Source organism: Panicum virgatum, chromosome 6N (assembly GCF_016808335.1).
Source record: "Panicum virgatum strain AP13 chromosome 6N, P.virgatum_v5, whole genome shotgun sequence".
Lineage (NCBI taxonomy): Eukaryota > Viridiplantae > Streptophyta > Magnoliopsida > Poales > Poaceae > Panicum > Panicum virgatum.
Window position 1 is genome coordinate 30,456,975 of NC_053150.1, and position 27,818 is coordinate 30,484,792.

Consider the following 27,818-nt stretch of genomic DNA (forward strand, 5'->3'; position numbering starts at 1 on the left):
TGCTCGCACCATCCCTGTAGAGTCGCAGAGAGATTGTCGAGCTCCTGCTTCCGGACCTCGAGACCCTAGCCGTGAGTATCAAGCTCGGACCGCTGGGCCGCCAGGCAAGTCTCAAGATCGGACCGCTGAGCCGCGAAGCTGGCCAACTCCTGGGCAAAAGCTTCCTCCCACTGCGCTAGAGTTTTTTCCCGGCTCGACACTATGAACTCCCGGTCGAACACCTTCCGAAGGTTGGCTTGGTAGGCCTCTTGGTCGGCCTTGAGTTTGGACCGAGTTTCCGCAGCATGGGAGGCTTCGGCCTTCGTGTGTGCCTCCAGGCGGGTGTGCCAGTCGAAGAGACGCTGGCGCTCGCTCTCTAGAGCCGCCCACAACCACCGGAAGGCTGCCTCGGCGGAAGAGGTTGCCTCCTCTATCGACCGCCGGAACTGGACCAGCACTCGAGGAAGGGGAGGAGCCACTTCCTCCTCCGGGAGACCCTGCAGGGGTCGCCTGCCAGAGACCTCCTCCAGCTCTTCCGTAGGTTGAACACTGGCAGAGGGGACGTCCGGTACAGGCGTTGGGACCTCGGGAGCCGAGGAGCTCACAGTTGCCGCACCCGCTGCCGCTGTGCTTGTTGTTGCCGCGCCCGTCGCCGCTGCGCTCGCCGACGCCAAGTCCGGTGTCGGCGCGACAGTCGCCGTAGCCGAAGCCTCAGGGGCCACCGCATTTGGAGTGGCTGCGCCTGGCACTGGCGCATCCGCTGCCACCGCATCGGGTGCAGCCGCTCCTGGCACTGGCGCATCCGCTGCCGTAGCGTCGGGCGCAACAGCGCCTGACGTCGGCGCACCCGCCGCCGCCGTGTCGGGCACCACTGGGCTAGCGGAAGCCGTCGCACCCGCCGTCGTCTCCGAGGCCACTGTCGCCTGGACACCCGCTGACGGACCAGCGGCAGCGGAAGAACTATTTGGGCGAGGAGCCCTAGCAAACAAAGAGAAAAAGCCTTCAGCAAAAAACAGAGCACCTAGAATAAGGGGAGTGAACAGAATAACACTAACCCTGAAGCATCGGGTCTCCAGCGACCATGGAGGCTCGACGACTGCTTCTGCTGCTGCTGGTACTCCCGTGGTGGCGACGAAGGCGTAACTCGAGGCTGCTCTTGCTGTTGTTGTTGCTGCCGGAGGGAGCTATCTCTCGGCGGTGATGGTGGCGGCGCGGTCACCCCGGAGGACCCGCGAGGGCCGGAGGACCCGCGAGCTACCCTAGCCATTGCCCGCAGCGGTCCTCTGACGCTTCGCAGCGGACTCCGTGACTGGGGTCCCGTCACCCCTGTGTAACCTGTGCCGGCCTGCTTCTCCCGACGACGCGCCGGAGCTGCTCCGGGCCTGGCTGGAACCGCTCGTGGCAGAGCTGCCGGCCATGGCTTGCTTGCCCTTGGTAGTGGGGCCGGACCCGGCGGCGCTCGGCATGGCTTGATCCCCGGACACACCAGGAATCCGGAGCCCACGGTCCAGGTCGCCTCCGGTCTGGCGTGCAGCCAGCCCACCGTCGTCGAGAGTCGACAGGGTAGCCAGCACCGCGGTCCTCAGGCGCGAGTCCTCGCAGAGGGGGACGACGCCCTGGGGGAGGATTAGGTGCTCCGGGATGAAGACTTCCCCCGTCACCGCCCGCACCAGGACCTCCAAGGCTTCCTGGGTCAGGTCGCTCCCCTCTCCGCGATGGGTCCTGCTATAGTCGTTGAGGCCGGTGAAGCTCCAAGCAGGATGCGGCCGCTGTTTCAGGGGAGCAATCCGGTGCTTCAGGAAATCTCCGAGTACGTGCAGCGAGGTGAGGCCGCTCTCCGCCAGCGACCTGATCTTGCCTAGCACGGAGTCGAAATCCAGCGGTAGGGTTGGCTTGGTCCTCCAGGATAGACGGTCGGAGGCGGGTCCCTCGGTCGGCATGACCAGGCGCTCGTTGGCTTCAGTGGTGGCGATGACCCACTCCTTGCGCCACTCCTCCCACTTCCCGCCATTGAGCCTGGGGATGTACGGCGACCGCAGGTCGCTCCTCGTTTGGAAATAGTATGCCCCCACTTCGTCTTTGCTCTTTCCGGACTTCACTAACTGGAAGAAGTGGTGGAAGAGGAGGACGCAGGGCCGCACCCCCACGAACATCTCGCACAGGTGCACGAAGATGGCCGTCAAGAGGATGGAGTGCGGCGTGAGGTGTTGAAGCTGGAGGCCGAAATCTTCCAGCAGCAGCAGGAAGGAGGAGATCGGCAGCCCCAAGCCGGTGGAGATGTGTGAGACGAATAGCACAAACTCACCGGCGCGCAGGTTGCCGAGGGGAACCGAGCCTGCTCGAATCCCCCAAGCAGTCTCCTGAGCACTCCACCCAAGTAGGCGGCGCACTGTGCTCAGCTCTTCTTCAGTCTGGAAATGGCGGGGATGAGCAAGGGATGCCATTTCTCCGGAGAGGGTGAGGAGCAATCTACGCGGGGGAGCAAGGGGCGAGGAAGCTTGAAGGCAAAGGGGCGCAAAGGTTGGAAGGAAGAAGGCGAATGCGGGAAAGTAATCGCGGTATGCGGTTCATCCCTTTATGTAGCCAGACCCAACTGGCGCGCCCCGGAACCGTCGCTGGAACCCAAGCGATGCCCGCACCTGGTGTTAACCGCCCAGTCCATGACAGGGGGTGCCTCCGCCCGCTCCCCGCAGCCCAGCTCTTCCCGCGCCCGGCCTGCCTCGCCGCGCGACGCTCGCCCCGCGTCCCCCCTGACTTCGCCCGCACCGCGCGCGCCGCCCGCTGACCAGTGGGTCCCGCCTGCCAGCTCCACCCCTGCCGCAGCGCAACAACCCCGCCCCCTGGCCGAAATCCCCGGCCACAATCCCGGCGATCCTTTCCCCGCGGGCGCGCACGCCGAGATTCTCGGCCGAACCCTTCTTAACCCCAGCCCGCACCCCTGCGCATCCCATCCACGCCGCCGCCGCTGCCCAAGCCCCGAAATCAGCCCTCTCGCCGTTGATTTCTGCCCGGAGAGTCGCCGCCGGTAAGACGCGCCGCTCGCTTGATTTCCTAGCCGCCGGCGAGCCACAGGCCGCACTGACCCCTGTAACCTCTCCACAGGAACCCCGCGCACCGATCCGTGAAGCCTGGGACGCCCGAAGACCCTCCGCTTCTCCTCCTCCACGAGCCCGTAACGACCTCGCCGCCGGTCCTCGTCGCCGGCCACCCTACGCCGCTCCCTCGCCCGATCCAGGCCCACGGTGAGCACCGCCCAGACCCCCTCTCCCTTTTAGGCTAGTTTTCTTAGCCCTTAGGCCACTCCTACAGCCGGGACACAGTGCGCCGGCGCTCAGCCGCCGCGCACGACTTTGCTCCGCCGTGGCGGGCCTTCTGCAGACCACCCCAGTCCCGCGTGTCCCTGGCTTGGGCTCGCCCTGACCCCGCACGCGCACGAGCACCCTCTTTGCACCACAACCCGCGCCAAGAGTGGCCTTCACGCCTCTCGCCGGCAAGCCCTGCGCCGCAGAGCCGCCATCGCCGGCGAGCACACCGCCTCGAGCCCCGCCAAGCCCAGTTGATGCCCTAGGTGGTTCACGCATCGCGCAACGAACCTTCCCGACCCAGACCCGGGTCGAAATGACCCCCGGAGTGCCGGAATTGCTAGCTCCGGTGAGCCCCCGACGAGCGCCGCCGCGGGATTCCTCGCCGGCGGTATCGCGCCGCCGCCCCTGCGCGCCCAATCTCCCTGGACCGCACGATCCGTCGCGGACGGACGCGATTAGATCGCGTACCGGTTCGATCTAATCCGCCGGATCTCGATCCAACGGATCAGATCCGAAGATACCGGTTCGGCCCGCCCCTTTTGCTAAAGAGACCCCCGGTTCTGTTGAAATCAACCCGCAGTCCAGCCCTTTTGAAAAATAATTACGTAGAGGTCCTAGTTTTAACGTTTTAGCCCCTGGGTTTTCCCAGTTTTGAAACCGCCGTCCAGGCTTAGTCCTTTTGCGTGTTAGCCCCTGGATCTTTTCAGTAATTGCGTTTTAGTCCTCGGTTTTAGCAGAAAAGCCCCTGGAACTTCAGTTTTCTTACAAATAAGCCCCTAGAACTTGTTTTTAGCCTAGAAAACGCGTTTTAACTCCGTTTTTAGCGTTCTTTATGTCCACGCGATCGTTGTAACGCGTAGAATAGTTCTAGAGTAGTTTTGTGCGCTGTTTTTATGTATTGATGTATTGTTTCTTAGTTTTTGTTAGTGTTTGCTTGAATGCTTATTCCTGTGCATTGTTTTGGCCATGTGTTCGTGAGTAGACGTTGATCCGTCTGAGGAGCCTCAGTACCAGTACCCGGAGCAGCCGTCTTCCGAGCACTTTGAGCAGCAGCAGGAGCAGTACAAGGAAGGCAAGTGTAACATGAACAACCCATCACTTTTAAATACATTTTCATACTGCATTTTAATACTGTATGCCTATAAGGACTTCCTAGCCAGTTTATATCCTTTATATATATCCTTGGGTTGCATTTTGGTTAGTTGTGCTAGGTTGCTGCGCTATAACACACTCTGGTCCTTTTTAATTAATTTGATTAATGGTTTACTTGAATCTAATCCTGAGAGTGGCACTCTGTGTGGCTTGAGTGGCTCACGTCTCGTTAAAATTGGCTTTTGTTAGAAACATGGTTCAGGGGGCCAGCACGGTGCTTAGTGCTTGGTTGGCCACTCTCCATAAGGACCGGTTCATAGAGCGACAACCTGGGACAACAGCGCTACCACAAGGCTAGAATGGGATAGACTTGGCGTAATAACTAGATCTTTTTGGTTTGGAGTAACTTACCTGCGGGGCAAGAGTAGCAAGCTTCAATGGTCCCTGCTCCTCCGGCTTGGTCTGTGCTTGGATTGCGCTCCTGTGCTTGTACCCCCGGAGGTGGGCCCCATCGTCGCCGACCTAACTCTCGCGGTTACGCCTTACCAACGAGATTCTTTTTAAAGGCCTCGTAGTGAGTCGCTGGCCATCTCACCTAAGGAAGTGTGATGAACAACTGGCGTAGCTCACGACTTGTGGGCAAAGATGTGCAACCTCTGCAGAGTGTAAAACTGGTATACTAGCCGTGCTCACGGTTATGAGCGGCCCAGATCCTCCTTTTGATTAGTGAAGTTATCTCCTTCCGACGAGGGAGGTGCTTCTCGGGGTTTACCTTAGTGGCTTGGTTTTGGTATGGTTCTCAGTAGTAGTATGATTAATTCTGATTAATTACTATGTAACTGGGTTAATGGTAATTCATCAACTCGTAGTAAATAGTTTTAATAAAATTTTGCCAACACTTAAAAGCTAATGCAGTTGAGTCAGCCAGCCTAGAGCCTCATAGTTTGTGTTATACTTGTTGAGTACAAGTTGTGTACTCACTCTTGCCTCTTCTCTACTTTTTCCTCTTGGCTACGCTACTGCTGCTCAGTTCCTGCCGACACGAGGGAGTTCGTCCAGCGCTACCAGGACTACGAGGACTTCTAGGTGCTTCGTCTCCCAGTCGACGTCCCTGTGGCGCCCTGCTTCAGCTTCGGAGAGCTTTTATCGTATTTTGTACTTCGCTTCCGCTGTATCAGACATTTTGTCATTATTGTAGTAAATAACATTCGTATTCGCTTTATTATGTCTTTTTACGTGATATGTGCTATGATATACTGTTCATTCTGTTGTATATACGTGTGACTTGATCCTGGCACGTATATGATTGCTCGGTTTATGTTCTTTTATAAACCGGGTGTTACAGAGTGGTATCAGAGCCATATCGACTGTAGGACGAAGCCTAGATAGAACTGGTCGAGTTTTAGGACTTCTTCTCACCAATCCTTGTCTGCTGAAACTATTTTACTATTATACCCCTTGATTTCTTTGACTTTTTACCCTTCTTGCCTTGATTTCTCTCTCTGAAGAATAGTTTCGTAGATTTTGGCCTGAATCAGTCATCTGACCCCCATGAGTTAGCTAGGTAACCTTTTTATAATAACACGATAGCACGTTCTGCGACGCGTTGTGTTAGTCGAGTCTATTGCTAAACTCGGCTAAGTTGTGAAAATTGTCTGCTTGTTATTATGCTACATGGTTGATTTGGATTTTTGAATGATTGCATAGCTTAGTAGCTTAAATTTGTTTAAAGAAAATCACTCAGATGTTAAAGTTAACTAATTAATAAAATGAGTTAGATCGTTGGGGGTAAAACAGTCAACTCTATCTTGTCTACTTTATCATGGCTGAGTCTTTTTCCGCAAAAAGTTATCATATCCATCTGAATTTATTCCTGCAATATCCTTACTCGTGAAATCTTTTGTTCAAATCAGATGGTGAACACCAGGAGCACCGGTTCCGGTTCTGGCCAGCAGCAGGGTCAGAACAACCAGGGTACTGGGATCCCGATGCCGCCGCCTTTGACTCCGGAGCAGTACTTCCAGCTCCAGATGCAGATGATGGCTACCCTGAACAACACTGTTCAGGCTCTTCAGCACGCCCACACTCAGCCTCCGCCTCCTCCACCGCCGCAGCCTCGCGACAGGCGTGCTGAGTTCCTGAGGGGTCACCCGCCGACGTTCTCTCACACGTCCGACCCTCTTCAGGCTGACGACTGGCTCCGTGCAGTGGAGCGTCAGCTGGACATCGCCCAGTGCGATGATCGTGAGCGCGTCTTGTACGCAGCAGGACAGCTGCGAGGGGCAGCTTTGGACTGGTGGGAGTCCCACCCAGTTCACGACCGTGAGTCTCTTACCTGGCTCCAGTTCAGGGAGCGTTTCCGTAGCCACAACGTCCCCGCGGGCGTTATGAAGATGAAGCAGAAGGAGTTCCTTGCACTGAAGCAGGTAATCTTAAGTATAATCATTCAGCGTTTTCTTTTGAGCTAATGCCCCTTGTTCTATCCTTATGAATCTTGAGTTAATCTTCCGATATCTATCTGTCTTTGTGAATTCAGGGGACTATGTCGGTCACGGAGTATCGTGATCGCTTTCTTCAGCTGGCTCGCTACGCCCCTGCCGAGGTTGCGGATGACCGCAAGAAGCAGGAGCACTTCATGGAGGGTCTTGAGGACTACCTCCAGTACGCGCTGCTCAACCTCCGCTTCGACGACTTCAACCATCTGGTTGACAGTGCGCTCAACACTGAGCGTAAGCACCTGGAGATGGAGGACAAGAAGAGGAAGGTTGTCCCCGTTGCTTCCGGCAGCAACACTCGTCCTCGACTCCAGCAGCCCCAGCAGTACCAGCCTCAGTACCGGCCTCCTCAGCAGTACCAGTAGAGGCCACCGCAGCAGTACCCGCCTCGACAGCAGCAGGCAGGTCAGGGCCCGAGGTTACCAGCACCTCCGGCTCGTGCTCCACCAGCTCCACCGGCACCGCAGGCTCCACGTCCGGCAGCTCCTACCGGACAGCAGGCTCAGGGACCTCCTCGCACCTGCTTTCACTGCGGCCAGCCGGGGCACTACGCCAACGCTTGCCCCCGGAAGGCGCAGGCGGGACAGCAGGGACGCCCAGCTCAGCCCAGGGCGCCAGCACAGGGCAGGGTGAACCACGTGACGGCCGAGTCAGCGGCCGAGGCTCCCAACGTGGTTATTGGTACGTTCATGGTTAATTCATATCCAGCTACAGTGCTTTTTGATACTGGTGCTACGCATTCCTTCATTACTCAGTCTTTTGTCGAGCATCATGGTATTCATACTAGCACATTAAAGAGGTGCCTATTAGTATCTTCACCGGGAGGACAGTTGAGGTCTCATACTTACTGCCCGAGAGTCAGTGTTTCTTTGAGGGGAGTAGAGTTCTGTACTGATCTTATGGTGCTAGACACCAAGGGCATTGATGTCATTCTGGGAATGGAGACTCTGGCCAAATGGGGAGTTCGGATAGATTGTGCTCAGAGGACAGTCTTGCTATCAGCTTCCAGTGGCCAAGAGGTTGTTATCAGTGCAGTAGAGCCTTCGGGATTTCTTCATCAGATGGAGGCTAGACCCACGGACGGTATTCGCGTGGTGTCTGAATTCCCGGATGTCTTTCCGGATGATTTGCCAGGTATGCCGCCTGAACACGCCATTGAGTTTTGTATTGATCTCTTGCCTGGCACAGCTCCTATTGCAAAGCGGCCCTACCGTATGGCACCTATAGAGCATGAAGAAGTTAAGAAGACTATTGATGAGTTGCTAGCCAAGGGCTATATCCGTCGCAGCTTCTCTCCTTGGGCTTTTCCATTGTTGCTGGTAGATAAGAAGGATGGCTCGAAGAGGATGTGTGTGGATTATCGGGAGCTGAATGCAGTCACTATCAAGAACAAGCATCCACTGCCCCGTATTGAGGATCTCTTCGATTTGCTTCGAGGTGCTCGTATATTCTCGAAGATTGATCTTCGTTCGGGATATTTTCAGCTGAGGATCCGTCCTGGGGATATTCCGAAGACGGCATTCACCTGCAAGTACGGGCTATATGAGTATACAGTCATGTCCTTCGGCTTGACTAATGCCCCGGCTTTCTTCATGCATCTGATGAACATGGTCTTCATGGATTATCTGGATGTCTTCGTGGTGATTTTCATTGATGATATTCTGATCTTCTCCAAGACAGAAGAAGAGCATGAGGAGCATTTGAGACTCGTATTGCAGAGATTGAGAGAGCATCAGCTGTATGCCAAGTTCAGCAAGTGCGAGTTCTGGATTGACGAGGTTCCATTCCTCGGTCATGTTATCTCTCAGGGAGGCATTGCTGTTGATCCGAGCAAGGTGAAGGATGTGCTCGAGTGGGAGACACCACAGACAGTGAAGGAAGTCAGATCTTTCTTGGGCTTAGCAGGATATTATCGGAGGTTCATTGAGAATTTCTCCAAGATCGCGAAGCCTTTGACTTCCTTGCTAGAGAAGAATGTGGCTTTTGTATGGACTGATGAGCGTCAGATGGCCTTTGATGAGCTGAAGAAAAGGTTGACTACGGCGCCAGTCCTGACTCTGCCAGACCAGACGAAGAGGTTCACGGTATATTGTGATGCTTCGAAGGATGGTCTTGGGTGTGTTCTAATGCAGGAGGGCAGAGTGATAGCTTATGCTTCACGGCAGTTACGTCGGCATGAGCTGAATTATCCTACTCATGATCTTGAGTTAGCCGCAGTTGTGCATGCTCTGAAGATTTGGAGGCATTACTTGTATGGGCAGCGGTGTGATATCTACACTGATCACAAGAGCCTCAAGTATATTTTCATGCAGAATGAGCTGAACATGCGGCAGAGAAGATGGCTAGAGTTGGTCAAGGACTATGATCTGGAGATTCACTATCACCCGGGCAAGGCCAATGTTGTAGCAGATGCTCTGAGCAGAAGAAGTTATGTCAACATGGCCGTGGCTTTCCAGATGCCTCCAGAGTTATGCGAGGAGTTCGAGCAGTTGAGTCTGGGTTTCTTGCATCATACCTCCAGTGCAACTTTTGAGGCAGTACCGACTCTAGAGTCAGAGATCAGGCAGCATCAGAAAGATGATGAGAAGCTGCAGGAGATCCGTGAGTTGCTCAAGAAGGGCAAGGCTCCTCATTTCAGAGAGGATGATCAGGGTACTTTGTGGTACAAGAACCGGATCTGCGTGCCCGATGTGCATGATCTTCGGAAGTTGATTCTGAGTGAGGCCCATGATACAGCATACTCTATTCATCCGGGCAGCACGAAGATGTACTATGATCTGAAGGAACGTTTCTGGTGGTATGGGATGAAGCGTTCAGTGGCAGAGTACGTGGCTATTTGTGACACCTGTCAGCGTGTCAAGGCTGAGCATCAGAGGCCAGCAGGTTTATTACAGCCTTTGAAGATTCCAGAGTGGAAATGGGAGGAGATCACGATGGATTTCATAGTTGGATTGCCTCGTACTCAGAAAGGGTACAACTCCATTTTGGTAGTAGTGGATCGTCTGACGAAGGTTGCTCACTTCATTCCAGTGAACACTACTTACTCCGGTGCTAGACTTGCAGAGTTGTACATCTCTCGGATTGTCTGCTTGCATGGTGTGCCCAAGAAGATCATATCTGACAGAGGGTCTCAGTTCACTTCTCGTTTCTGGGAGCAGCTCCATGACTCATTGGATACGAAGCTGCGTTTCAGTACAGCTTATCACCCTCAGACAGATGGGCAGACAGAGAGAACCAACCAAGTGTTGGAAGATATGCTGAGAGCTTGTGCTATTCAGTATGGTACTAGTTGGGATAAGTGCCTGTCATTTGCTGAGTTCTCATATAACAACAGCTATCAGGCCAGTCTGAAGAAGTCTCCCTTTGAGGCATTGTATGGCAGAAAGTGCAGGACTCCTCTCTATTGGGATCAGATTGGTGAAAAGCAGCTCTTCGGTCCTGAGATCATAGATGATGCAGAGCAGATGGTTCAGGCTGTGCGAGAAAATCTGAGGATTGCACAGAGCAGGCAGAAGAGCTATGCTGATGGCAAACGGAGAGACCTGACTTTCAGTGTTGGTGATTATGTGTACCTGAAGGTGTCTCCGATGAGAGGAATCCGCAGATTCAATGTCAAAGGGAAGTTAGCACCTCGGTATGTGGGGCCATTCAAGGTGCTAGAGCGGAAAGGCGAAGTTGCTTATCGCCTGGAGTTACCTCTCAGTCTCTCGGGAGTTCATGATGTCTTCCATATATCTCAGCTGAAGAGGTGTTTGCGAGTACCCGAGGAGCAGGCACCCCTGGATGGAGTAGATGTCCGGGAGGATCTGACTTATACTGAGCATCCGGTGAAGATTCTGGAGACGTCAGAGAGGGTTACTCGGAACAAGCGCATCAAGATGTGCAGAGTTCAGTGGAGTCATCACAGTGAAGCTGAGGCTACTTGGGAGCGAGAAGATGAGTTGAAGAAGACATATCCGGATCTCTTTGCTAGCCAGCCCAGCTAAATCTCGGGACGAGATTTCTTTAAGGGGGTAGGGTATGTAACACCCTATTTTTAAACTTCAGTATTTATTAATAAATTAATTGGCTTTAGATAATTTTCTAAGGTTTATTGTGTTTAGTTGGCATTTAATTCAATTTTGTTGCTTAAGTAATTAAAATTTTACCATAGGTTTAAAATTTGGGTTGCATTCATGCTGGTGCATAGCTTTAATTGTTTGAGTGTGGTTTGAATTCAAATTCAAATTTGAATTCAAACTTTGTTTGAATTAGATTTAGAAAGGAGAGAAATAGAAAATAGAAAGAAAAACCAGTTAAATAGAAAGCCCAGTCCAGCCCATCCCTTGCCCGTGGCCCTTTTTCTCCCGCATGGGCCCAGCCCATCTCAGCAGCCCAAGTCGGCCCAACCCTTGCCGCGGCCCACTCCCCTCCTTCTTCCGATCCAGCCTCTTCCCCGCTTGGGCCGCTTCCACCCGCACCGCTCGGCCCAGCTCGCGACCCGGCCTGCCAGCCGCGGCCTGCCTCCGCCCGCTCCCCGCAGCCCAGCTCTTCCCGCGCCCGGCCTGCCTCGCCGCGCGACGCTCGCCCCGCGTCCCCCCTGACTTCGCCCGCACCGCGCGCGCCGCCCGCTGACCAGTGGGTCCCGCCTGCCAGCTCCACCCCTGCCGCAGCGCAACAACCCCGCCCCCTGGCCGAAATCCCCGGCCACAATCCCGGCGATCCTTTCCCCGCGGGCGCGCACGCCGAGATTCTCGGCCCTGCCCTTCTTAACCCCACCCCGCACCCCTGCGCATCCCATCCACGCCGCCGCCGCTGCCCAAGCCCCGAAATCAGCCCTCTCGCCGTTGATTTCTGCCCGGAGAGTCGCCGCCGGTAAGACGCGCCGCTCGCTTGATTTCCTAGCCGCCGGCGAGCCACAGGCCGCACTGACCCCTGTAACCTCTCCGCAGGAACCCCGCGCACCGATCCGTGAAGCCTGGGACGCCCGAAGACCCTCCGCTTCTCCTCCTCCACGAGCCCGTAACGACCTCGCCGCCGGTCCTCGTCGCCGGCCACCCTACGCCGCTCCCTCGCCCGATCCAGGCCCACGGTGAGCACCGCCCAGACCCCCTCTCCCTTTTAGGCTAGTTTTCTTAGCCCTTAGGCCACTCCTACAGCCGGGACACAGTGCGCCGGCGCTCAGCCGCCGCGCACGACTTTGCTCCGCCGTGGCGGGCCTTCTGCAGACCACCCCAGTCCCGCGTGTCCCTGGCTTGGGCTCGCCCTGACCCCGCACGCGCACGAGCACCCTCTTTGCACCACAACCCGCGCCAAGAGTGGCCTTCACGCCTCTCGCCGGCAAGCCCTGCGCCGCAGAGCCGCCATCGCCGGCGAGCACACCGCCTCGAGCCCCGCCAAGCCCAGTTGATGCCCTAGGTGGTTCACGCATCGCGCAACGAACCTTCCCGACCCAGACCCGGGTCGAAATGACCCCCGGAGTGCCGGAATTGCTAGCTCCGGTGAGCCCCCGACGAGCGCCGCCGCGGGATTCCTCGCCGGCGGTATCGCGCCGCCGCCCCTGCGCGCCCAATCTCCCTGGACCGCACGATCCGTCGCGGACGGACGCGATTAGATCGCGTACCGGTTCGATCTAATCCGCCGGATCTCGATCCAACGGATCAGATCCGAAGATACCGGTTCGGCCCGCCCCTTTTGCTAAAGAGACCCCCGGTTCTGTTGAAATCAACCCGCAGTCCAGCCCTTTTGAAAAATAATTACGTAGAGGTCCTAGTTTTAACGTTTTAGCCCCTGGGTTTTCCCAGTTTTGAAACCGCCGTCCAGGCTTAGTCCTTTTGCGTGTTAGCCCCTGGATCTTTTCAGTAATTGCGTTTTAGTCCTCGGTTTTAGCAGAAAAGCCCCTGGAACTTCAGTTTTCTTACAAATAAGCCCCTAGAACTTGTTTTTAGCCTAGAAAACGCGTTTTAACTCCGTTTTTAGCGTTCTTTATGTCCACGCGATCGTTGTAACGCGTAGAATAGTTCTAGAGTAGTTTTGTGCGCTGTTTTTATGTATTGATGTATTGTTTCTTAGTTTTTGTTAGTGTTTGCTTGAATGCTTATTCCTGTGCATTGTTTTGGCCATGTGTTCGTGAGTAGACGTTGATCCGTCTGAGGAGCCTCAGTACCAGTACCCGGAGCAGCCGTCTTCCGAGCACTTTGAGCAGCAGCAGGAGCAGTACGAGGAAGGCAAGTGTAACATGAACAACCCATCACTTTTAAATACATTTTCATACTGCATTTTAATACTGTATGCCTATAAGGACTTCCTAGCCAGTTTATATCCTTTATATATATCCTTGGGTTGCATTTTGGTTAGTTGTGCTAGGTTGCTGCGCTATAACACACTCTGGTCCTTTTTAATTAATTTGATTAATGGTTTACTTGAATCTAATCCTGAGAGTGGCACTCTGTGTGGCTTGAGTGGCTCACGTCTCGTTAAAATTGGCTTTTGTTAGAAACATGGTTCAGGGGGCCAGCACGGTGCTTAGTGCTTGGTTGGCCACTCTCCATAAGGACCGGTTCATAGAGCGACAACCTGGGACAACAGCGCTACCACAAGGCTAGAATGGGATAGACTTGGCGTAATAACTAGATCTTTTTGGTTTGGAGTAACTTACCTGCGGGGCAAGAGTAGCAAGCTTCAATGGTCCCTGCTCCTCCGGCTTGGTCTGTGCTTGGATTGCGCTCCTGTGCTTGTACCCCCGGAGGTGGGCCCCATCGTCGCCGACCTAACTCTCGCGGTTACGCCTTACCAACGAGATTCTTTTTAAAGGCCTCGTAGTGAGTCGCTGGCCATCTCACCTAAGGAAGTGTGATGAACAACTGGCGTAGCTCACGACTTGTGGGTAAAGATGTGCAACCTCTGCAGAGTGTAAAACTGGTATACTAGCCGTGCTCACGGTTATGAGCGGCCCAGATCCTCCTTTTGATTAGTGAAGTTATCTCCTTCCGACGAGGGAGGTGCTTCTCGGGGTTTACCTTAGTGGCTTGGTTTTGGTATGGTTCTCAGTAGTAGTATGATTAATTCTGATTAATTACTATGTAACTGGGTTAATGGTAATTCATCAACTCGTAGTAAATAGTTTTAATAAAATTTTGCCAACACTTAAAAGCTAATGCAGTTGAGTCAGCCAGCCTAGAGCCTCATAGTTTGTGTTATACTTGTTGAGTACAAGTTGTGTACTCACTCTTGCCTCTTCTCTACTTTTTCCTCTTGGCTACGCTACTGCTGCTCAGTTCCTGCCGACACGAGGGAGTTCGTCCAGCGCTACCAGGACTACGAGGACTTCTAGGTGCTTCGTCTCCCAGTCGACGTCCCTGTGGCGCCCTGCTTCAGCTTCGGAGAGCTTTTATCGTATTTTGTACTTCGCTTCCGCTGTATCAGACATTTTGTCATTATTGTAGTAAATAACATTCGTATTCGCTTTATTATGTCTTTTTACGTGATATGTGCTATGATATACTGTTCATTCTGTTGTATATACGTGTGACTTGATCCTGGCACGTATATGATTGCTCGGTTTATGTTCTTTTATAAACCGGGTGTTACAGCGAAGCCGAGCCGTCACGTCCAACTGGCATATTAGACTGACATACGCGGCGTGGGCGGTGCCAGCGACTGCACTGTGTGCCTTGGTACACGCGACCAACAGTGCAACCTGGCAAAAGCCGCCTCGGGCTCTGCTGTGGCAGAGCGCACTTCTACCTACCGCATTGAATGTGGTAGGTAGGCGAGTCTTCCAGTGGAAGCCACGCGGCTCCGCGCGCGTGCCCACACTTGCGGACATGTGTGGGCTCCGGACCAGCCCAGGCGGGGTGTCAGATAGTATATGGGGATCCGGGACCCGGCGGGGGTCCGGTACTCCCTGGGAGGTCCGGGGCCCCCAGCTGTTTTGCCTGCGGGCTACCTCCTCCGGGACACGTGGCACCACCGGACCTTCCGCAAGCGGGAAGCGGGTCCGGGCCGTTTGCCGGGAGAGTAGGGCTCCGGACCACAGGGGTCTGGCTGTTCGACTGTCAGGGCATAGTTAAGGATAACTACGTGACCCTTGCCTAGACACAGCAAGAGGGGGTACCCCGGTCCTGGGTACCGACAGTGGCCCTCGGGCCCACCTCGGTGGAGGTACGGACCCGCAGGTGGGGCCATTATCTTGACGCGTTCTAGCGCAACTTGACTGTGTTGGCGTGCTCATGTCGCGAGCGGGTGGTCCGGACCCCCTAAAGGCCGGAGCACATGTTGCCTGGTTCAGGTACTAGAGCGCTCTCCGTAGGGCGGCGAAGGTGCAGACTTAGGGTACGGAACCAACCTAAGCAGCTGCACGGACCTCGGACCGCCCAGGGAGCATGCACCACTTCCCTGTACCTGGATCCAGGTGACCGTGGCGAGCGGTCTCCGTTGGAGCATGCCACCGGAGTGGACTTGAGTCGACCGTGGCGAGCGGTCTCCGCCGGAGCGGGCCACCGGAGTGGACTTTGAGCGACCGTGGCGAGCGGTCTCCACCGAAGCGGGCCACCGGAGTGGACTTGAGTCGACCGTGGCGAGCGGTCTCCGCCGGAGCGGGCCACCAGAGTGGACTTTGAGCGACCGTGGTGAGCGGTCTCCGCCGGAGCGGGCCACCGGAGCGGACTTTAAGTCGACCGTGGCGAGCGGTCTCCGCCGGAGCGGGCTACTGGAGTGGACTTTGAGAGACCGTGGCGAGCGGTCTCCGCCGGAGCGGGCCACCGGAGTGGACTTTGAGTCGACCGTGGCGAGCGGTCTCCGCCGGAGTGGGCCACCGGAGTGGACTTTGAGTCATTGCTGACAATCCCATGAATTACGCCACCGGACCTTGCAGCAAGGTGTAGGAAACCAGGCCTTATACTAGAAAGGAGCCCGGGACATCTAGGGACAGCAGTCTCGGATACTAGGGGACTCGTAACAGGGTAGTGAAGTATATAGGCTTAGGGTACATTACCAGGCTAAGCTACGCGAAGCTTCTCTACCCCAGGATACGGGCACCACTTCTCCTGATCAGGTCCCTAGGGGTCCGAACTTCCTTCCAGCTAGAAGGGGTGTCCCCACCTGACCACAAGCCAGCAACTCAACTTGGATCGTTAGTAACTAAAGAAAAGACTCCGTTTGGGAGAAAGACACAGTTAAACAAAAATGGATAAGTGTAACCAAGGTAAAGTTCAGATAAGACTGAGAAAGCAATTCTCCTTTATTGTGGTTATCGTGGTGTACATCAGAGGTCGGGATTACGAGGCCGGACCTCTACCGCTCTGGACCACTTGCTGGCGTTGCCTGTTTGTGCGATGAAGTCAGAGATCGGGTTTACAAGGGCGGACCTTTACCGCTCCGGACCACACGCAGGCACCATGTTATTACAAGGATGCACTCTCTTAGTCCTATCTAGGGGTAACCTACGGCCGCCTTCTGTAAGGCATGCATATTCCCAACCGGAGTGGAATTGCCACCTTTGAGTTCTCAACAGTCGTCGGAGGCGAAGGCATCCTGGATGTGCCTGAACTACATAATCCAGCATCACCTCGGGAGGTCGGGGGCCCTTCCCTTCCTAAGAACTGTCATATGCCTAGGTAGGATGGAGACGAATTTTTGGCTTTGAATGGGAGTGGCCCAGCCGCCGCCATCTGCCGCCGAAAGCCAGCCCGATGATCGCTCATCACGAGCTGGGTGCTCATTTGGATGAGCACGGAGCGTGGAGAAGGGTGGTCGTTTGCCGGCTTGACCTTGGTGCTGGCGTTAGGCCCCCGTGCCTGGTGGCGGGATCCTGTCTGCAGCAGCACCGGGAGAGACTCGGTCCTGGCGAGGGAGGAGACGACTGTAGACTTCCCCCGGACCACAGCGGTCGGCTCCAGGCTTCATATTGAGAGAAAGCCTTGAGCCGATGCCATGCCGTCGCAGGGGAGTCCTGGTGGTTGCTTGAGAGAAAACCTTGAGCCAACGTAGAGGTGTTGTAGGGTGACGCACAACAGGTGTTTCTGCTGCGCGCTGCCGCGCCAGCTCTGAGGTGTCGTAGTGGCGACGCACAGCAGGCGCCGCTGCCGTGCGCCGCCGCACCGAGGGCATCGTCGTCTCAGCGCCGTGGCATGCGGCATTGGTGACGCCATGCCCCTCTTCATCTTCTCGTCGAATACGTTGCAGAGGATGAGCTCAGCCTTAAAAGCCTGGACATCTAGCCAACGCCTGCACCTTCCCCACGGACGGCGCCAAATGTCGTGGGCTTTTGGGGGTACCCACTGCCGGGTGGCGGAACGCACCCGCCTAATCCCAGAGGGAAAGTACTCGGGAAAGTGCTAAGCGATTAGGCCGATCTAGTTTGGGGGCAAGAACGCAAGAACACTCAGGTTTAGAGTGGTTCGGGCCACCGGAGCGTAATACCCTACGTCCACTGTGAGATGTATTGCTCTTAGTATGAATGAGTCTATCCTCTGCCCAGCCGGGACTTGAATCTTCCTCTAGCAAGCGTCTCCCTTTTATAGACCAAGGGGACGCGTCACAGGCGTTCAGACCCCGACAGGTGGGTCTAACGTGGATGTATAGTATTCTGCGCAGAAAGCTTCTATGGAGCTACAGCGGCTGAGAATCTCTTCCTGGATAAGCTTCATCGCCCTGTAGACTCTCTGACCGAGGGGAGTCTTTATTTGCCCCATCGGCGAGGCGCCCGTTGGGGCAATGTAGCTTGCGGTGTAGTCTGTCAAGGCTGCCGTGTAGGCGTCATAATGGGCGAAGCCGAGCCGTCACGTCCAACTGGCATAGTAGACTGACATATGTGGCGTGGGCGGTGCCAACGACTGCACTGTGCACCTTGGTACACGAGACCAATAGTGCAACCTGGCAAAAGCCGCCTCGGGCTCTGCTGTGGCAGAGCTCACTTTCGCCTACCGCATTGAATGCGGTAGGTCGGCGAGTCTTCCAGTGGAAGCCATGCGGCTCCGCGCGCGTGCCCACACCTGCGGACACGTGTGGGCTCCGGACCAGCCCAGGTGGGGTGTCGGATAGTATATGGGGATCCGGGACCCGGCGGGGGTCCGGTACTCCCTGCGAGGTCTGGGGCCCCCAGCTGTTTTGGCTGAGGGCTACCTCCTCCGGGACACGTGGCACCACTGGACCTTCCGCAAGCGGGAATAGGGTCCGGGCCGTTTGCCGGGAGAGTAGGGCTCCGGACCACAGGGGTCCGGCTGTTCGGCCGTCAGGGCGTAGTTAAGGATAACTACGAGACCCTTGCCTAGACACAGCAAGAGGGGGTACCCCGGTCCTGGGGTACCGACAACCTGCCTCCCCAATGACGAGCGGAACCATGGGGGTCCCGCCCCGGCATGGCGAAACCCTATTAGTAACTTATATAGACGACTTTTCTAAATAATTTTTTCATATAAAACTTCCCTAGTAACGTTTTTATAAAACATTTATCTAGGAAACTTTTTAGAAAAAAAGACTTCATTTGATTACAAAAATGGAGATAAGAAAAATAGGAGGAAAAAAATTAAATTCAAAATAAAAAGTAAATAAATTTTGGGGCCAAACACTGAGAGCACAAGTCCAAAGAAACATAAAAACTTCATCTTGAAAAGTTTTGGAAACAAAATTTGTGATGAAAATTTTTGAAAAGAAAAATATTTAGAAACATTATTTGAGAACAAAAATTCAAAATAAAAGAAAATGTTCATTGTGGAAATATTCGAAAAGAAAAAAATTTGATATAAAAAAATATGAAATAAACTTTTTGAGTATGAGTGGTTGAAAATGACTGGCCCTAATCAGTTGGCCCAATTATGGCAGGTGCACGTGATTGGCCCTAATTAGTTTGGGTCGAGTATGGTAGGTGTACGTGATTGGCCCTAATCGGTTGGGTCGGGTACGGTAGATAGACGCGACTGGCCCTAATCGATTGGGTCGAGTATGGCAGATGGACGTGACTGGCCCTAATCGGTTGGGTTGAGTATGGTAGATGGACGTGACTGGCCCTAATCAGTTGGGTCGAGTATGGCAGATGGACGTGACTGGCCCTAATCAGTTTGGTCGGGTATGGTAGATATACGTGACTAGCCCTAATCAGTTGGTTCGAGTATGGCAGATGGACGTGACTAGCCCTAATCAGTTGGTTCGAGTATGGAAGATGGACATGAATGGCCCTAATTAGTTGGGTCGAGGATGACAGATGGACGTGACTGGCCCTAATCAGTTGGGTCGAGTATGGTAGATGGATGTGACTGGCCCTAATCAGTTGGGTGGAGTATGGCAGATGGACGTGACTGGCCGTAATCAGTTGGGTCGAGTATGGCTGATGGACATGACTGGCCCTAATCAGTTGGGTCGAGTATGGCAGATGGACGTGACTGGCCCTAATCAGTTGGGTCGAGTATGGCAAATGGGCGTGACTGGCCCTAATCAGTTTGGTCGGGTATGGTAGATACACGTGACTAGCCCTAATCAGTTGGTTCAAGTATGGCAGATGGATGTGACTAGCCCTAATCAGTTGGTTCGAGTACGGAAGATGGACATGAACGGCTCTAATCAGTTGGGTCGAGTATGACAGATGGATGTGACTAGCCCTAATCAGTTGGGTTGAGTATGGTAGGTAGATGTGACTGGCCCTAATCAGTTGGGCCGAGTATGGCAGATGGACTTGACTGACCCTAATCAGTTGGGTCGAGTATGGCAAATGGACTGGCCCTAATCAGTTGGGTCGAGTATGGCAGATGGACGTGACTGGCCCTAATCAGTTGGGTCGAGTATGGTAGATGGACGTGACTGGCCCTAATCAGTTGGGCCGGGTGTGTAGATAGATGTGACTGGCCCTAATAAGTTGGTTCGAGTATGGCAGATGGACGTGACTAGCCCTAATCAGTTGGGTCGAGTATGGCAGATGAACATCACTGGCCCTAATCAGTTGTGTCGGGTATGTAGATATACGTGACTGGACCTAATCAGTTGGTTCGATTATGGCAAATGGACGTGACATGCCCTAATCAGTTGGGTCGACTGTGGCAGATGGACGTGACTATCCCTAATCAGTTGGGTCGAGTATGACAGATGGGCGTGATTGGCCCTAATTAGTTGAGACGAGTGTGAGATGGGCGTGATTGGCCCTAATCAGTTGGGGCGAATATGGCAGGTCAACATTGATATTGTAACATCCCGAAAACTCACCAAAATAAATCATGCGCTAAAGTTGTTTTTGTCGTTGAGCTCGACTCAAACCCTGAACCCTAATCCCCAGAGCCTCTCCCGAACAACCCGACACCCGAATTCAATCCACGTCCCATCTCTTTCCCATCCAACGCGACGCGTCGTGACCGGCCACCGCGAATCCCGCCCCCTCTTTTCCCTTCTCTCCTTTTTCCTTTCCCCCTCCTGACCGCGTGCCCCATCTCCCGTGGCCCGCACCCACGTGGCCGACCGCGGCCGCAGTCGCCGCTGGCGCGCACCGCCCCCCCTCCCTCCTTTTCCTTTCCCTCCCTCCCATTTTCTTTTCCTCTATTTCTTTTTCTTTTTCTTTTCCATTTCTTTTTCCCCTTTTCTCTTTTTCCTTTTTCTTTTCTCTCTCTACCCTCCTTCCTTTCTCCCTCCTCTGCCTCGCTCCCGCTTGCCCCGAGACCCGCCAGGCCGGCTCCCTCCCCCGCTCGCCCCCGAGCCGCACCCCGCCTCCCGCTCCGAGCACCCCGCTCCCGACCGCCCCCTCCCGCGCACGCCTCCCCGGCCGTGCACCGCGCCGTGCCAAGCCGTCCCTGGGCCAAGCGCTCGCCGCGCCCGAGCCGCGCCAAACCCGCCGCTGACGCTCTGCTCTGACCACGGCTCCGCCCGCGTGCGTGCCCACGTGCACCGTCGCGCCGCCCGCTGCTCAGCCCGCCACCGCACGCGCCTCGGCCCAGTTCGCCTGCCCCGCCGCGCGAGCGCTGCCAGACTTGCTCGCGTGCACTGAGCCCCGGCGTGCCACGCCACGCTGTCGCCTGCGCGCGCCACGACACGCCCCGCTCGCACGCCCGTACCATGCGTGCTCCACGCGGCCGGGCCAGCCGCCGCGCCGCTCGCCGCTTGCGCCACCGCCAGGCCGCCGCCTCGCCGCTCACGCCGCTTGGCGACGCGCACAGGTGCCCGGCCCACCCCACGTGCCACAGTGGCCGGCGCGCCGCTCGCCGCTGCCAAGCGGTCTTGTCGCCCCTGTACGCCGCGAATCAAGCCGCCAATCGCCATTAATGGAGCCCGCGGAGCTCGCCGGGTGACCACGCCGCGGCCACTGGCCACGCCCCCCCCCAACCGACCTACATCGGCTATAAAAGGCCCCCACCGGCGCCGCTCCTCCACACCCAAGCCTCCCCGGCCACCACCGCCTCACCTCACACCTCACAGCGCTGCCACCGCACGCCGCTAGTGCCGCCACCGCCTGCCCACGCTGGCCCGCCTCCTCGCTACGCCCCGAGCCGAGGTGAGCGGGGGAATCAATCCCCCACATCCCACCATCCCTTTTTCCCCTACTCCGAGCCGCCGCCAAGCCCCCACGCCGCCGAATCGCCGGCGCCAGGCGCCGCCCCCCTCTCCCCTGTTCTGGTCGCGAGGAGGGGGAAGAAGAAGGGCAATTATGCCCAAAACCCCCCCCCCTTTTCTTTTATTTCCTTAAGAGCCCTTCCACCTCTTGATGCTTTTGCAAATAGAACCCCTCCTTTAACATAATTCGAAGTAAACCCTTCTCTCATGAGAAAACATTTATAATCAAGCCCCTGACTTTTTTTTGAATAACCCAAGAAGTTTCTAAAATACGAACCAAGCCCTTGCCTTCCCAAAATATAATTACAAATAGGTCCCTATATCATTATTAACTCCTAAACCTTTGATTAACCTATTATTTCATGAACCAAACAACCTCTGATCAACCCGAAACTTTACCAAGTATCTCTTAACTCAGTTTCAGCCCTACCATCAGGAATCCACTCGAAAACCTTACTCCATGCTCCATATTTTATGTGTTCCCGATTTGAGCTCATCGATAAAACTTTTATTTCTATGTCTTGATTGTGTGCTTGTTTGTTTGCGTCGTAGACCACGGAGTGAACGAAGGAGAGCCCATCAACGAGCAGTACTGCGAGCAAAGGAACGAGGATCAGTTCCACGACCCCGAGCCCGAAGGACAAGACTTCCCCGAAGGCTACGAAGACGGCAAGTTCAATCCCATCCTTTGATGCATGTTTCTGTCCTAGTTTTTATAAACACAACCCAATGGCCTGTTTTATAAAATTGCATACGTTTTGCTTGCATGAAAACACAGTTGGATAGCTACCCCTTGATCTGTGATGACCATTCCTTGACCACCTAGATTAATGTCTGATTTTGCTTGGACGTTAATTGATACTAGAACGCTAGGACTTTACTCATAATACTATTTATAAAGAAAATGTGTGCATGTGGGATGGGATAAATGTGGTGTTTTTGTAAAGAAAGTCTTGACGGGATGGATGGCATTTATACGGATTTGCCATTTGGTGTGCTCGTGCCGTTATGGCAGGGCAAAGGAGGGAGATATCCATCTTGTCGTGTCTAAGGACCGAGTTGGTGTGTCATCTCACCTAACTCCACTATCGTGCAAACCACTCGACCGTTGTATGGGCAACGACGTAGCATAAATCCCACTAGTTGGTGTGATAGCCATCAGGAGGGCAGAGAGCAACGGGTGACCAAGGAGAAGGGATATGCTCAGTGTGACTTATACCCCGGTTATACCTCAGAGTTAGGTCGATGACCCCTTGGTGAATCTCATGATGGCTAGTCAGGCTTAGCTAAGGTGGGTAATGGCTATGTTGGGATCTACACCGACACGACGGTGTTCGAGTTGTGGTATCCTACTTGTGGGTAAAGTTGCACACCTCTGCAGAGTTAAGAATCTATTCGAATAGCCGTGCCCACGGTATTGGGCGAGTTACGGTGTGGTCACATAACTAGTGTTTCTTGGGATGGGCCGGTGTGAGTTGTTTTGGATTTGTGTCCGGCAGTTGTGCCATGTGCTACGACGGACGGGGAGTCTGGTAGCAGTTTAAAACTTGAACTCCGTGTTACTTCAAAAACCGATTTCAAAAAGGTTTTCTGTTAAATAGACCTCTGCATAAAATATCTTTTTCTGCAAACTGAACCGCAACCTTATCCTTGATTTACCTATGCATGTTATTCTGATGTAACCCCCCTCCATGGGTGTGGTTGGACTTTCTGAGTACGTTTGTACTCACCCCACTCTTACTTTTTACAGAAGAAGACCCAGACTTCGTGCCAGACGACGCTGAGTAGGGTTATCGTTCTACACCCAACCTTGCCTGTGGAACCGTCCCTGTTGAGATGCCTCCGCTGTCGCAATACTCTGAGCCCGTGCTAGACCCCATGTGGTTTGTGGTCTGGTGTTATGTTGTAGCTTGGTTAATTATTATCATTATCTGTATCGAGTGTCCTCCAAGGTTTGTACGGTTTTGAACCATCTGATGTAATAAATGTGGCATCAGCCTCCTGGGACTGGTGTTTTGTATCACATTTAAGTCTTCTCTTATGAGGGGACGCTTCAGATATATACTAAAAACCCGGTAGGCAAATTATATGGTGATGGAGTGGAACCCTGAAACCCAGACCACCCTAACTGGTTGGGACGAGTATGGCAGGATGATGTGAATGACCCTAATCAGTTGGGCCGAGTGTGGCAGAATGATGTGAATGGCCCTAATCAGTTGGGCCAAGTATGACAGGTTGACGTGACTAGGCCTAATCAGTTGGGACGAGTATGACTGGTTTGAAAATAACGGGCCCTAATCAGTTGGACCGAGTATGGCAGGTGGATGTGATTGGCCTTAATCAGTTGGACACAAGTATGGCATCTCAACCTTGATATATACTAAAAAGTTGAAAAAAGTTAGTGCAAATGGAAAAAAGTTTTCAGGAAAAAAAGACTGCAAAATGGAAACTTTGTTTGTCCAGATAAATACGAAGAAATTTAGGTATGGAAAAAAGTTTTCAATAAAAAATCAGATAAAGTGAAAAAAATAATTATATGTATATCTTTTTACAGGAAAAAATTTATAGAAAATTACTCATATATTACATAAACATGTCCATAAAATAAATAAATAAATAAATAAATAGATAAATATATATATATATATATATATATATATATATATTAGAGAAGACAACAATTACTTTGCATTTGCAGAACTGGTCCATGCAAACTAATGGATTGAAAAAAGTTTTCAAGAAAAAAAAGAATGCACATGGCGAACTTTGTTAGTTCAGATAGATACGAAAAACTTTAGATATGAAAAAGGTTTTCAAAAAATTGCAGATAGTGAAAAAATTATTAGATGGAAATCTTTTTATAGGAAAAATTTATAGAAAATTACTCATATTACATAAACTTGTCCAAAAAAGGAAAGATATATTGGAAAAGAAAGCAATTAGTTTGCCTTTGCAGAACTTCTCCATGCAAATCTAATGGATTGAAAAAATATAAAAACATGTGAGTGTGTGTGTGAGGGGTTTGGGGGTGGGGGAGTTTGAAGGGTGGACGTGATTGACCCTAATCAGTTGGGCCTAGTATGACAAGTCAACCTTTATATATATACTAAAATTCCAAACATATGGTAACAGAGTCAAACTCTAAAACCCAGATCACCCTAACTGGTTGGGCCGGGTATGGCAAGATGACATGATTGGCCCTAATCAGTTGGGCCTAGGATGACGTGACTAGCCCTAATCAGTTGGGTCAAGTATGACAAGTTGACGTGACTGGCCCTAATCAGTTGGGCCAAAGTATGGCAAGTTGATGTGATTGGCCCTAATCAATTGGGCCGAGTATGGCAGGTAGACGTGACTGACCCTAATCAGTTAGTCACCCTAATCAGTTGGAAATTCTTGATAAACTCAGGCCAAGAAGAATATATAATTTAGTAAGGACTTGAAATACAAATGAGATAATATAGGAAATCATCTTCATGTCCATGAGCATGCCTGAACAAAAAATCCATTATACAAGAACACAACTTCATGATTGCAAATAGTTCATTGTCTTGAACCAATTTAGTTTAATGCACGACAAATGAATCAAATGAAGACTCCAACAATAAACATTATTATGATATATGTTCAAACTAATTTAATTGCTAAAAAGATCTATTAGATTACTAACAGTAATACTTTAAGACTGCAATCAATCTAGGACGCTAATCTGTAACACATGTTTGCATAAAGCATGCAGTTCCTAGGATAAAAAAAGAAATATATAATAGGCTGGCAATTGTCATGTTTCTAGTCATTCATGACTCTACGTCATATGATATAAATGATATGTAAAAACATCCCAACCATTCAAGTTCTCAACCCATGGTGTAAAGAAATGAGTACAGCAACAGTTCGAGGAGCATACCTCCACAGGTGGTCCACAATTTCTCCTTGTCCAATATGTTTATGCAACAAGACAGGCACATCATCAGAAACAACATAGCCGTACCTAGAATAGTAATATGTAGTAAGAATGAATTGGATTATAAGAAAGCAAGAATATGCATCTGCAAAAGAAAAATCGCACAATGCAGAGGGAATGACGAGTTAATGTTACGTCGGTTACAGTCGTTACCAATGGCCAGTCACTTCTCCCTTGCCATCAGACCTGAAAATGATGACATTTCCCTGCATACTTGTGACCTCCCACGTGTGAGCATGCACTGACAGCCACCTAACTGTCAAGTCCCAACCCACTTATCTCTTCCTTGAACCTTTTAATCAAAGCAGGTCCACAAACACCACACCTTTGACTTTTGTCCCTGCTTGCATCGCAGCAAACAAAGACATAGGACTCGCTGATAGCCTCAGGAGATCCAGGAAGCCACTCAGTATCCTTCACAAGTACTTCTTCAACAAAGTTGTCGACGTCAAAATGAGTCAGACCTCTGCAAAGCATTATGTTACAGATTGAAAAATAAGAAGCAGTTGGCTTTAAAAGCCTAAAAAGCTTATTGGTTAGAAGGCTTGCAGCTTACTTGTATCTGATCATATCTGGAAAGATCAACACATCTCCATTAGATGACTCAGTGCCATCTTCTCCTTCACAGATGGTCAATTTGGTCTGTGTCATGGTAGAATATACCAGTCATTAGCAATAAACAAAATTTATTAGCAAAAACCTACTGAATTCAATTACAACCTTTTCCTGGCAGCGAACTTTTTTTAAAAAACAAAGAACATATAGAGTTAGCGAATAAAAACTAAACCAGAATGAAAATCTAGACTCGCAGAGCTCACTAGTGTTCAAGTGAATTCCTGGGCCATGTCCAAAAATGCGCAAAGCACGTTTCAGGTGTCCTACAGAAACTACTAAAACACGATTCATGACAAGGATCCAGAAGGAACCATAAAATCAGCAAATAACCATACAGAGGGGCCATATAAGTTTCATGTGCAAATACATTTTAAATGTTAGGATCTGAATACCAAAATGGATACAAAACATGTAAGCACCATCCAAATTGGCAGATGGGTGTGTTAAATCAAATAATTCATGGGCACTTGTGTCCACTTAACCAAAACCAGAACATATAAATTGAAAGCAAAAGCGCCAAACTGCAAGTCTGCAACTAAATCTAGAACAAAGTCAATCATATGCCAAGCTCAAACCCCAGGCCACGATTCAAATACCGAACAGAATATACTAATATATCAATAAGAGCAAATCTTCATCAATTCCCTAGCTACAAATGAGGCGAAAAGAACCAAGGCATTCTAGATGCAGACAATAAATTGCACTTAGAACTAGCATAAAGCATCAAAATATCAACATCGCTAAGCTACATAAAGATAGATCCATCCAGATTCTATGGCTAGTTCACAAACGAAAATCATAATAACAAGCAAACAACACATCCGCCAAAGCACTAAATAAATCGACTCATCAGTGAGCAAGGACTATAAAACCCCCACATGAACTAGCCTTGCCATATGCAGACAAAGTCATAAACGAAACTACAATAAATCACCAGATAGCTCGAGCTAGTTGAACACTTGACAAAACTACGCTCAAAATCAAAATCACCAGCTTCCAGTTCGCACTTCCAGCAAAAATCAACTACCAAAAATCTAACCAAATACGTAACAAACACCAAATCACAGTACATAACCAGCAAACTCCAGAGCAGAACAAAAACCACGCGGAGAAAAGACAGATGCTCACGGTCTTCTTCAGGTTTGGTTTGCGGGCCTTGATTGCGGTGGCGAGGAGGCGGGGGAGGCGGTCGGACTCGGCGGCCTTGAGGTGGGACGGCCACACCTCCGGGCCCTTGTAACAGAGGAACACGTGGCGCTCGTGGAACCCCACCGTCCCGGCCAGATTCTCCTTCCCGACCTCCGGGCGCTGGAACCCGAACTCCGCGTCCGGATCCGGCACTGCGGTCGCGGCGGCGAGGGTCGCGTCCGTCGCGCCGGCCGCCGGCGCGGGCGCCACGAGGGGGCGTCGCCGGCCGTGGGGGAGGCCATGAGGAGGCGGAGTGGTAGTAGGCGGCGGCTGGTTGGTGCGCGCTGCGAGGAGAAGAGTGGTGGTAGAAATGGAAATTGCTTGGGGAGTTTGGGGAACATGGCCAGCATCTCCTCGGGTTTTATGTGAGCACCTCCGTAGCCTCCGCCGCCGCCGCCGCCGTAGGGCTGGGAGGAGGACGGGGCGCCGTAGTAGGGCGGCGCGGAGGAGGAGGAGGAGGAGGAAGAGGAGGAGGTCTTGCCTTCCTTGGGGGGCTTGTCGCCGTAGGGTGGGGCGGAGGGGGTGGGGGAAGAGCTGAACGGCGGCGAGGCGCCGTAGCCTCCAGCTCGCCCGGCGCCGGGGCCGTAGGGGTAGCCAGAGCCGGGCGGTGGAGAGGCCGCGGCAGGCGCGGCCGGGCCAAGGTGGCGGGCGCGGCGCTGGAGGGCACCTCCT

The 27,818-nt window shown here is 52.7% G+C and overlaps 1 pseudogene; it reads right to left on the bottom strand.

Moving 5' to 3' along the window:
• Window positions 1-27,590, bottom strand: part of LOC120679959 — a 39,504-nt pseudogene extending 11,914 nt beyond the window's left edge.
• Between the last annotated feature and the right edge of the window lie 228 nt (window positions 27,591-27,818).